Source organism: Branchiostoma belcheri, unplaced genomic scaffold (assembly GCF_001625305.1).
Source record: "Branchiostoma belcheri isolate BF01 breed outbred unplaced genomic scaffold, Haploidv18h27 scaffold5, whole genome shotgun sequence".
In the NCBI taxonomy this organism is placed as follows: Eukaryota; Metazoa; Chordata; class Leptocardii; order Amphioxiformes; family Branchiostomatidae; genus Branchiostoma; species Branchiostoma belcheri.
The window spans coordinates 3,427,150-3,436,694 of record NW_017804131.1 but is presented as its reverse complement, the minus strand read 5'-3'; the positions used below and the strand labels follow the sequence as shown (position 1 = coordinate 3,436,694).

At 42.8% G+C, this 9,545-nt stretch overlaps 1 protein-coding gene across 3 annotated transcripts in view; it reads left to right on the top strand.

The window, feature by feature from the left end:
• Positions 1–9,545, top strand: part of LOC109479987 (PR domain zinc finger protein 16-like) — a 60,070-nt gene that overhangs the window by 18,418 nt on the left and 32,107 nt on the right. The gene's annotated exons all lie outside the window — the stretch shown is intronic.

The window sequence follows — 9,545 nt, the reverse complement described above, 5'->3', positions numbered from 1 at the left end:
GGGGAAGAGTGTAGATGTGGCAGGGGACAGCTCCACCCCTCATGTTTGTGTGGGATGAGGGGTAGGAAATCAGTGATAAGACATGTATGGTGCCAGCTGCAATCACCTGAACTTGACCGGGAGCTCTCCCAATGGGAGCACGCTCTCCAGTGACTGGGAAAGACTGGTCTGCTTTCTTTCCGGCGTGACTGGACCATCGCCTGAGGGTAAAACAGAATGAAAGTGGTCGAAGCTCTGCTCTGATAATTGCAGGAGTGGGATTTAGCCGGCCATGCCGTCGCATTCCACCTAGAAAATCTTGGAAACATCACCCAAATGAAAGCATTCTTCCTCCTGAGTGCCAATTGTGGCCTTGTGAAGTAACACGCTGTCACAGAGGTAGGAGAGAAACATCTCCCCCTCCTGCCAGGCTGAAGCCCGTCCTGGCCTGTCCTGTCCCTATAGACTCCTCTCTCTCCATGTAGCTAGCTATGGAAGCTGACAGCCTGGAAACTATACATTCCTGTGCACCCATGCATCTTCATCTGCTGCAGGAAAACTTACACCTTGAACACAGGCGAGCAGAGCGAATTCCAAGGAAAGAGACACTCTGGCTTGGATTAATGGCCTATTTCAAGGTCTAGCTGACATTTGTGTATAATTTCACAGGAGGTTGTCCCCTGGCTTCCAAAGACATCTTCTCCATGTAACCCTGCACTGACACATTTGGAACAAACATGTTTGTTTGTAGTCAAGGTTGGCGTAGCTTTCAACAGCGTAACACTGGCAAGAGATACAAGTATCTAGCTAGCCCCAAGCCAACTACCCCCTGTCCTTTCCCAATTACGTTTTGTAATTCTGTAAACTTGCCTGAAGTGTTGAAGCTTCTCCTTATCTGCTCTTTCATTTCTACACATCATGAATATGTTTGAATAACAATAAACCCTCAAATATCACAGCCACATTATTGACTTTATTGGTTTCTAGAGTAAACCACGAACATGAGTTGGATTGAGTTGGATTCGAAGACTACTGCAAAAGCAGGTAATGAGAAAATTTTGCATCCTAAAGAAAAGTACATTAAAGTTTGTACTTTGCATGAAAGTTGATCTGTGTTGGTACCCCCCACATGTAAACATTTGTACTTTTTATTGTGGATTCTTTTGAAATAAAAAACCCAAAGCAATATTAATTCTAAGAACAGTAAAATGGCGTCATGGTTCGGAACTAATGTATATGTAAGTGTAAAGTTGGGCTGTAACATGGTTAAACATTACTTAAGACAAGAGGAACATGTACAAATAGTTGAATGAGATGCTACCCTGCTAATAGTATGTGTGTGTGAATCCAGGTAATGTTTACTGAAACATGACCTGTTGGCCCCAGGCAACAACCAAACCCTGTGGATGTAATATTTTTCAAAGCAGGATTTTGCTGATCATGTGGGATCAAATCAGCCGGTGGGCAATTAGCGGAAGGAAATTCAGTAATTTCATGTCCAATTGCCCCTGAATACACAGATACAATGGGCCTATTCTGTCCCTATTATCTCTGTTCATTCATCCCATTATCATCAGCTGCTGGCTGCTGTGCTAACATAGACACTCTGTACTATACAGGAGAGGGACAAGCCCACAGGACTCCATCCAGTATTCTCCCCCCAGTCCCCATTTCACTCCTGGGAGGGGAATCTGTGTCAACTTCAGACACAGAGTATCCATTATCTATGGTGGGGACAATGCCTGTTGAAGCCATGATGGATCTGTCCTTTCCAAGGAAACAGCCTGTAATTAAAGCCCATCGAGGTAATGCCCCTCCGCCCGGATAAATCTCCATCTCCCCCCATCCCTGATTGCATTTAATATCCACTCCCCGAGAGCAAGGACATATTCTCCCAAGCAGGCATTCTGTTATCAATTCATCTCCATCTCCTCCCATCTAAGCATTATTCAAGGTGCCTACTTTCTTTGAGTACATGAAGGATCACAGGTAAAAAAAAGGAATGAAGAAATCATATTTGGTTTGATGCTCTGTCATGATATGATCAAATTTCCGCCTTTAATCCTTGTGCAGAGGAAACAGAGCATATATTTTACGTAAATGTTCTTCCTGTCAGTCGGGCGGCAGATCTAGAGGCTATTTCCTCGGAGGCTGTTACTTTCAACTTTTGCTGTAGTTTTGCAGCAGTAACAAGTTGGTAATGATGAGAACAGTGTCTTTTTTTGTCGTTAAATGTAGTTTCTACTTCACAGATAGGTGTGAGTCCACTCCAGTGACGATCGTGGCGTATCTCTCATACTTCATTAATTTGAAAACATCAGATTGATTGAAGCTCTACGTTTACCATCTTGAACATGGTAATGGTTGGAAACTCAATCGGGTGTTTGTGGGAGATGGCTTGTTGTCCTGGGGGCATGTCTGCCTGCTAGGCAAGAATTCCCCCCAACATGTGCAAGCTCCCAAGTAGCAAAACATCAGCCGTTCTTTCAATTTTGCAGTGCAAGAGGGCACTTTGGCGATGGTACCGTGTAACACGACACGTCCATGTACGCTTCCCCCAGAAGGGCTTTTAATGTAGCGTCAGACAAGGCCGCACACCCAGTGCCTTGGAGCCTTCTTGACCTGCTGCAATTTTGGGACGTTTAACTTCTGCCCTTCCCATTGACAAGCCTGGACTCTGGCAAGCGATAAGGTCTCCGCGCTCCTTTCAGAGCTCCCCGAGTGTGATACCCTACAACTTTGCCTGCATTTCAATGGCCCCCACTGTCTGGCAAGATAGATATTTATGGGGGATTATTAATTCAGCGCACATCCCACATTACTTGGGCCGCGATGATTTACAAGGAATCTACAAGCAGGTATGCTGTTTGCTCACACGGGGGACACCCTCGGTTCATCATTTCGGGATTAAACTACCGTCTACAAGATCGGTTCATCGACTCTCTATTAATTAAGAAATCAGATTAAAATGGACCCTGGGTGTGTTTGATCTAATCAAATTTAAAAACAGCAGAGGGCACGCACATGTGCTTGGGCGATCGATTCTTCCTTCAAGGCGGAATGAACATTTTATTCTTTATTGTATCCCGTGTGGAAATTGATGATCATTGGTGGAAGGGCAACATATTTTATTTTTCCCAAATGACTGATTCAATCAATTACCAGATCATGATCCCACAAATCTATTAAACACCGTAGCTATTATGTGCCCATTTATACATTTAGTCCTTTGGCCACTATAATTTTTTAGGAGTTAATTATCGGCTTTGCAGCCGGGGAAGTGGCGATTCCTTCTTAACCAGTGTTACCCGGGCCCTATTTCATCATTACACCCTGCAACCCAACAACATTAAGGACAGAGGTAGCACACTAATTTCTGCTTTAATAACGTGATAGCCATCCGTTTCTCGATCAATACCTGGCTAAGAAGTGACTCATCACGTTGGCATTATGTGCATCCTATCAAGTCGGAAATTCCCCGAATGGCGCAATCAATTTTCCACCCGCACGGATACTTTATAGTTAACATTTAGTTACATGTGTGAGGGTGCAGAGCTGCCATAAAACCTCATCTACACTGTAGACTACCATTTGACTTGGTTAACTTAAAGAGGAAGGATGATGGGGAAGAAGTACAGGTGCGGATGCAGCAGCAGATGGGTGATCTACAGTTCACTGCACTTTGGCCCATCTTCGAGCTGAATGGTGCATGTAATACAATAACTCGTGTTGATTTTCCACACTCATCATGTATCAAATTTTGTGAGGCTTCCCATGGAAGTCTGTCAAATTTTGGTCCGGTCGTCAAAAGGGACGGTCCAGGTGTCCAGCCAAGAGTGATAGGGACTGGCCGGCGGAGTGGTCAGCCCGCTCCAGGTCTATTTCCTGGTTGAATGGTGCATGTAATCAGCTTGATCTTTGATTATTCTGTATCAGATTTTGGGGATGTGATAACTGAGATTGAATTGTGTGGATTCAGATCATCAGGGAATGTGCTGACTGGAGTTTGTCACGGCTGGTTCCCCTTGGTAGACTTGTGTGTTAGCTGGGATAACATACATGTAGAGAAATCCTATGCACTATGACGCGATGCAACTCTGTACCAAAAACAGTTGATTATGAATCTTACCTGTAATGTTATTACATTCTTATGTTCAGTGGCCATGCAGTTTAGCACAAGAAAAGTATTTTTGTGTGGACAACTTATTTTGTTACTGTACAATTCTAGCAGATAACGTAATAGTAAGAACAGTGACCCAAATATCAGTTTGAAGGAATGCATACCTTCATATAATGAAAGCATCTATTCTATACACATACTGTACCATACAGCTTTTGCATTGTCTGTATGTTGGTAGCTAATGAGAAATGTGGGCACACATTTAGGTTAGGGGTTAAAGAGAACCACAAGGCATTTAAAGTTTTTTTGGAAGTATTGGGTGTAATTGTAGCTGACAGGGAGGATTTGGGACCACCCTGCAACTTAGTTCCACAGTCTCTGTGGATAATTTCATTATATGCTAATTTGTCTTGTGGCATCAGGTGACTTCAACTCCCAGAATAGGCATCTTCAGTATTAACCTAATTAAGATCACCTCTGGTCTCGCTTCTCTTGTTTCCATTCCTTACTTCTCCTATAGTTCCCACTCTTCTTTACATGAAGGCAACAGGAAGGAAGTGATTATGTACATTTCACTGCCAGTGTCAGGGAAAATAAGTACAAAGATGGGCAACATCACCTCCCAAATTAACATGTACTACATGTTTAGGATAATGTCAAAGAAACACAGAATAGACTCGTTCTTTAAATTTGAAAAGGGGCACAAAACTGGACACTTTCTCAGAAAAGTAGTGTTTTCTGCAGAATTTCACAGAAAAAATCCCTACTTTTCATAAAATTCTCTTGAAAATTGTGCAGGAATTCCATATAAAGTAACTGTAAGGCTGAATGTGCCAATGTAATGAAAATATCCATCCTTGATGTATAAACTTCCCAAACTTTGTTGCTACTTAGATATACATGTATTGACTTTCTAGACGTGACCATGATCTTAAATGCACAGAACAGGCCTCAGACAGGGTGGGGTGGGGGCAGAATGTCAGTTGTTCCAATTATATCCATTCCATCTCAGTTAGAATGCCCCACCATATCAAACATAGCTAGCGAAGAACATTTTATTTCCAGCTCTGTAACTCTTACCCATTGCTCTCGCTGATGTACCTATCCCTTGTTAGTGGCATGGCCGGTCACAAGTAAATTAGGAAGAGGGCCAATTATCCGTACAGTAGTTGGTTGCCTTGGAAGATTCGAGTCGATATCTGATAGGAGAAAACCACAAAGATTGCCAGGGTCCCTTTAGCTGCTTCCTATCACCATGTGAAGAATGTTGCAGAGTCGCGCACAGTCCTTCTTACACCTTCTTAATGGAGATGACTACTGGAGTGTCTTCCCACGGGACCGAGGTAGGTGGAACTGGTGATTGTATCTTCTTAGAGTGTACAAGAAACTTCTTATCAGGACATGCAGAAAGGAATTAAGACCTTGGAAATTTATAGGATCGAGATCTCGGAAGAAGATAAAGAAAAAGTGAAGTTAGTTCGCATTGCTGGATAGCATGGTTGTCTTGGCCTGCATTTATGTTTCAGCAACCCTGAAAGCAAAGGTAGCTATAGGTGGTGGTGTAAAATATAAAGCATTTAGATTTAACAGGTGTCCTCCAGACACCCTGTAGCTCACATGTCCTGGCTTCCTTGGAACAAGCCATATGGTTATTTTGGACTGGAAAGATCCGGATTATTTTTGTCTTTGGTTATTGATACCTGTCCCAGAGAGAAGAAGAAATAAGCTCTATTTTTGACAGAGTGCCAACAACCCTTCTCTATTCAAGAGGTACATCACGGAGCCAACTGAACTGAACTGTGTAAACTCTATAATGTCAGATGTTCACAGGGAATTCCTCCCTTCTGACATGATAGAAATATAAAACTGCCATCCTTCACCATACACTGTTGTCTGTGCCTTATCCTGCTGGGGTATCAACGTCTGTCTGTTATCTAACACTTGCATCTGCTGTATGATCAGGGTGGGATTGCAGGCGGGAGGGTTCTACAACTTGTTTATCACTTGCCTTGCCAGGCTTTCAGCCGATTGTGCAGACTTCTTTGTGTGATAGGACAAGCCAACACTTCCAGAAGTTCTGTCTGGGTGGCGCCAAGCAAGCAGGAGTTTTGACAAGGCGGAAGACAAATGTTCCTGCAAACACAGCTATACACCATTTGTCTACCTCCTGAATTGAAACAGTTGTGAGATTTTGTCTGCAGTTTCGTCAGATCAATTAGGCCTGATGAATTTCGTGTCACATTTGAATAGGACAGCGAGAACCAATGAGCTTCAAGCCATCATGTTTGCTGTTTTCATTAAGTCTTACACCTAAGGTAAAGGTATGCTACATAAATCAAGATAATTAACTGTCTCTCTTCCTGTCATGTTTGGAAGGATGGCGAAAGTTTTGTCATTGAGAGATGATGTTTGCCTTCTCCCCCGACAATCTCTGCTTTGTGGTAATTGGAATCACAAGGCCAAGTGAGCTCAGTAATTCCCTTCATTTACAAAAGGACAAAGTTTCACTCCCCAGATCTCATTTAGATTATTCCCTCCCTCGCATTCCCAGAACCCCAGCTGACATGTTCCACTGACCCATTAAAGAAACTTTGCAGGCCTTTCCCCAACTTTTCTACGCACCACAAACATGGCAGTGTGCTGCCGAATGCCATCCCCAAGTTCAAGGTTCCGCCCAATTTTCCCAAGGAAGCGCACAGCTGTGCAGTTTTATCTGTTACCTGCTCATGTTTCTTGCACGTCAAGGAGTGTCTGCCGGTTTTCCGGACTTTTGACATCTGCTTTTCCTGACAGACATCCAGACTTATCCTGCTTGGCGATAAATTCATCAGCATCGCTTTCCTGACTTGTTCAGAGAGGTGTCAGAAAATGCAACGTACTTCAAAGGTGTCATAAAGAAAGAACAAGGGTTTTTAGTAACCATTTGCAAGATTAGAAACTGTCATCTTGTTGTTGACACCGTTATCGCCCGGATGTATCCATGCTCCTACTATCCCCAGCTGCTGTCCCAGCCTCTCCATTGGCTAACAAAACAAACTCTTCCAAGTTTTTCAACGGAAACAGTAACAAGACGAGATAATGTTTACTCTGCATGTGTGGCAGAAGATACCAAAATATTTTTACTGTATGAGCCAAAAAAAGGAAGTTGGTACTCCCCTCTCCTTTATCACTTCCTTATCAAGTTTTGATCCTGCCCCTGCTGCTTGACTGACATCAGTAGTAATGTTTGATTTGCAAACCAAAAAAGAGAGGACCAATCAAACAAAAGTTTTGATAGGTGCCAGTAAGCAAATCTTTCTGAGTTAGAAACTTGTGACAGAAAACTGTGGCGCTGTATCTTACAAGGCAGGAGATCTTGGAACGCAAGACGTAAGTACACTCCATCAATTTGGATTTGGTACTTAAGTGAGTCTAGGAGTATGAACCATTCTGCTCCATTTGTCATGTTCTGCCACTTTATTACATCAGGAATGCAACAAAATTGATGCTTTCTTTCCCAGACAGGCTTCTGGATTAGAAAGATATTGTTTCAAGTTCATCCAGGCAGAGACAGAAAGTTTTTGATTCCAGGTTTAAATCGCCAGTGGGCCCTGCAGGATTACGGTTGACAAAGTACTGCTTCCTGACGAGTTGCACGTGTTAGAAATCATGTCCAGAAGATTCCCCTACAAACAAGGGGGAAAATTCTCATTCGCGGCTCCCCAGGAAACTGGACTCCAATGCCCAGTCTTCTTCCAGATGCCCTTCCTACACCTAAGGGCATCTCATCTGCTTAGTGTCTGTGTTACCCCATGTCACAGTTCCCTCTTTGTGAAGAAGATTCCGCAGCACGTGCAAATCTAAGCTCCCACCAACCTGGTCCGACCCCAGCATCTGTACAATATTAGGCACCTATAATTTTCAATTACCTCACAGCTTGTAGTTGGGGCATGTTTGCAGATAGGTACATAATCCCCAAAACCTTTGTTGCTGTTGCCAGGATGACTCTTAGGAGGGGCTCCAGCAAATCTTATCGAAAGGCCGTGGCGCTCTTTCCCGCTATCGGGGCGAGAATCTGGCCACCCCCAGACACCTGCTGGCCATATTAGCCACTTTCCGGTCATCGATGATATATCTAGCCATGTCATACGTGGATGGTGCATTATTACTCTATAAAGTCTGAGGCAAATTTTTGGATATTAGCTGGAGGGGCCGTAACGGACTTGATACGCTGTAGGTCATAATGACTCAAAATTGGCTGTGGCATATTTGAGTGGATGGCTGTTTTCTTCCCCTGGGAAATTCTTACTCCACTACTGGAAATTCTGGTCTACAGCATTCTGATGAGCCTTCAACATATGGTGCTGAAATTGCAAGGTCAAATGGTTCTTCAGGCAAGCTGCCCGATACGCTGTGCGATGTGTCTCTGGAAGAATACGCCCTAGCTCTGCCTTGCCAATTTACCCCTTGCTGGACTTTCCATCTTCTCTTCCATAAATAGGAAGAAAGTCCACAATGTCATGCAATTGAATGATTCCAACAGTTTTGATAATAGGAAGTGAAGTTGAAAGAGAGACCTTGTTCCGCTGAAGTCAGGAAAGGGCAAGAAACAGACAGGTTTCCTCTCCACAGCCTGGAGTAATTGGCAGATAGAACTTTCTTCACTGCCTTCAATTCCACAAATTTGTTCCCTCTTTGCCCTCCTGATCTTTGCAACTGGAGATCATATCAAACATAACTTACGGTACTTGTTTTGTCTTTAGATGGATTATTTTGAACACACATGATGTTACTCATCCTTGTGCAATCAAGTCCTAAAGGAAGCTGTGTTAAGAATGATCCCTCATGAAACTGTAGAGAAGCCGGCTGACACATTCCCTGGGGCAAAAGAAGACAAAATGAAATAGGATAGAAAGAAATGACAATAACTAGTTTGTCTGAGGTTGATTTGGGGATAATCCTTCCCGATAAGATCATCAGAATTCTACCTGGTTCCCATAAAGAGAAAGACACTCTTTAATTGCCTCATTTTTCTTAGTCCCATTTAGCATAAATCTGAAATAACAAGACAGGAACTGATATAAAACAGTCAGCTCAGTTTTCTGGAGATGGCAGGTGCGACTGGTATTAATTTAGAAGCATGTTACATGTGATATGCATTCTGCACAAGAATCAAGTTATGGCCTAGCCTGTAGGATGGCATTGGAAAGATTACACCAGATGTCACAAACATAGGATGGAAAAGCTTGCTGTTGTATTTAATTTGGCTGATTCCATAAAAAAAAGAAAAACTGAAACTAAAAAAACAGAACTAAAACTGAATGCTAAAATAATATCTTAAATCACTACATATATATTCTACAAAGTGAAACTTGCATATTTTCAAACTATATACCATAGGCTTTATGCCACTAAAATGCCATAAAAATATTTTTTTGAGATTGAAAAGCTTTTTACCCCAAAATTA